The sequence below is a fragment of the Arachis duranensis genome, chromosome 3 (genome assembly GCF_000817695.3).
Source record: "Arachis duranensis cultivar V14167 chromosome 3, aradu.V14167.gnm2.J7QH, whole genome shotgun sequence".
Taxonomy (NCBI): Eukaryota; Viridiplantae; Streptophyta; class Magnoliopsida; order Fabales; family Fabaceae; genus Arachis; species Arachis duranensis.
Window position 1 is genome coordinate 119,372,308 of NC_029774.3, and position 2,916 is coordinate 119,375,223.

Sequence of the window (2,916 nt, forward strand, 5' to 3'; positions counted from 1 at the left end):
AAATCGAAATGAAAGATCTTGGTGATGCCTCTTTTGTATTAGGAATCGAGATACTAAGAGATCGTTCTCAAGGTATTCTTGAAATTATCACAAAAGAACTATATCAAAAAGATTTTAAGTAGATATGGCATGGAAAATTATAGACCAATGGACACACCCGTAGCTAAAGGAGACAAGTTCAGTCTCAAACAATGCCCTAAAAATGATCTTGAGAGGACAGCAATGCATGATAAGCCTTATGCATTAGCACTAGGGAATTTAATGTATGCTCAAGTCTACATACATCCTGATATATCATTTATAGTGGGAGTGTTAGGTAGATACTTGAGCAATCCGGATATGGATCATTGGATAGTTGTTAAACGCATAATGCGTTATCTAAAGAGAACAAAGGATTACATGCTTATTTATCGGAGATCAGAAAATTTGGAGATCATTAGGTACTCTGATTCCGATTTCATGGCATATGGTTGCGAAACTTTGTCACTAAGCTTCATATAGTAGATGACATTGAAAGGGCCATTAAAGATATTTTGTGACAATAAGTCAGTAAGTACTATACTCCAATAACAATAAGAGCTTGACAAAATCGAAGCATATAGACATCAAGTTTCTTAGTTGTCAAGGAGAAAGTTTAAGAAAAAAACAGATTTCCATAGGACATATGGAAACAGAGTATATGCTAGCAGACCCATTACCAAGGGATTGAACCCTAAAGTTTTTCATGAGCACACTGCTCGGATGGGTGTCAACATTTGTGATGCCTTGGTTTAGTGGGAGTTTATTTTATGCTATATGTCCTATGACAGATATTGAGTTATTTTCTGCAGAATTAAGTTGATGGTTTATTTCATGTTATATGAAATGTTCATTTTGTAATATTTGTATTGTGTTTGATCTCAATAAAGTTGGACCAGCTGGAAATAGACATGCATGAGATCACTTGGCATGTAATTTCCATATTACTCATCCAAATTTGATCTATGTCGTTAAGTATATTAGGATGGTGATTGGCGTGGTTTAGTCACGGCATTTAATGTGATAAAAGCTGCGGTAGTTCCATATCTAATGTATGAGACGGACCAGATTGTTAAAGTAATGAAAGAAATAGCATTCAGATGCGCGCATAAAGTTTATAAAATGTGATTATGTCAAGAAAGAATATATGTATAGCCCAAGTGGGAGATTGTTAGGAAATTATTTAATTTCCTAACTTATTTGTGGGCAATACATATATCAATTATAATCACAAATGATGCTATTTCAAATTAAATGACTTATATAATGATGATCTCATTTATTGTTATAAATGCTAATTGAATAAGTCATTATTACTTTTGATTTGGAATTAAATGAGAATAAAACCGGATATTATCTTTTGTTCCTTAGATAATTATCTTTTTGGATTTTAGATATATTATCTTTTGGGCTTTAGATACTATTTTATTTGGGCTTAAGGGTTTAATGGGTGCCATGCTCAAATATAAATAGATCTTCAGGGTTTCGGTCCCCAATATACCAAAAACCGCCTTTGTTGCTCTTTCCCCATCAAAAGAGTTACAGTTCAGCCGCCTAGGAATACAGAAGGCTTTGGTTGAGGAAGATCGAAAGAACCACAAGATCCAAACTCTTCCAATCATAATTTATGTTTATGAATTCAGGTACGCTTCCGCATTATGTTATATTTTTGGTGATTCAATATGGATGATCTGGGTTATGGAAAATTAATTATTCCAACAACTCCTGCAAACTATTTTATAACCTGCAAACTCCAATTTTTAATTATTGTTAGACATATAAAGTACAATTTTACAGGTGTTCATTTGTTAAGGGTTTTCACGTAAATTGTATATGTATAGGAAAAAAAAATTATATTTTACACCATAGACTTCGCCTCAAATTAAATCATTAAATATTTCTTTCAAATTGAAACATAAAAGATGAAATTACGAACAACGATAAAAAGGTGAAGGATTAAATGTAAAAGAAAAAAAATTAAATTTTAAAATAAATAAATAAATATAACTAACAAAAGAGATTTTTATCTGAGAATATGTATTGAAAAATATAATTATTTATGTGTTTTTTTATTTATTTATTATAGTATTTTTTAATTTAACAGGCTAAAAATTAATTTGTGACAAATTAGAGTTTCATTTAAAGTTTAGTCGTTAGTCAATAAATTGCTACATAGTGTATATATAAGACGGAATTTAAATCTCTAATATTTGTTTAAATAAACTAACTATTAAATTATTAACTCAAGTTAGTTTGTGGTTTTTTTTAAATTAAACTTTTGAAAAATATGGTTTAATGAGATACGACACTTAAGGTGGCAATAGATAGGATAGGATTTGAATCTAATTCTAACTCTACCCATGAGTCGGGTATCTAATCCTATTCGCAAATTTTTACAAATATGCAATATTATTATATAACTTAATGAGCATATAAATTAAAAATTGAATACAAACAACACAATCATCCTATAAAGGCATAAACAACACAATCGTTTCATAAACAATATAACCATCAAATGTTTAATTTTACATAAAAAATTTTATTTAAATTAATAACACAAACGCAAATAAAATGTTGTGATATAATGTTATGTCACTAAAATGGAATTAGTTGTTATATAAATGAACGTGTCAAATTACCAATTAAAGATCTTAGCTCAATGATAAAAAAAATTTTATACTAACTGAGAGGTCTTTCGTTCAATACCTACATATAATATATTTTTACCAATGATACCTAAAAAATAAAGTTTTGCTAGAAAATTAATTAGGAGTATAACCAACTAGTTAAAAAAATTAGTCTGTTATAAAAAAAATTCATATTATTTTAATTGTTTGAATTTTAAAGCTAAATATACAAAAAATTAGTTTGAATTGTTTTTATGTTATAATTAAC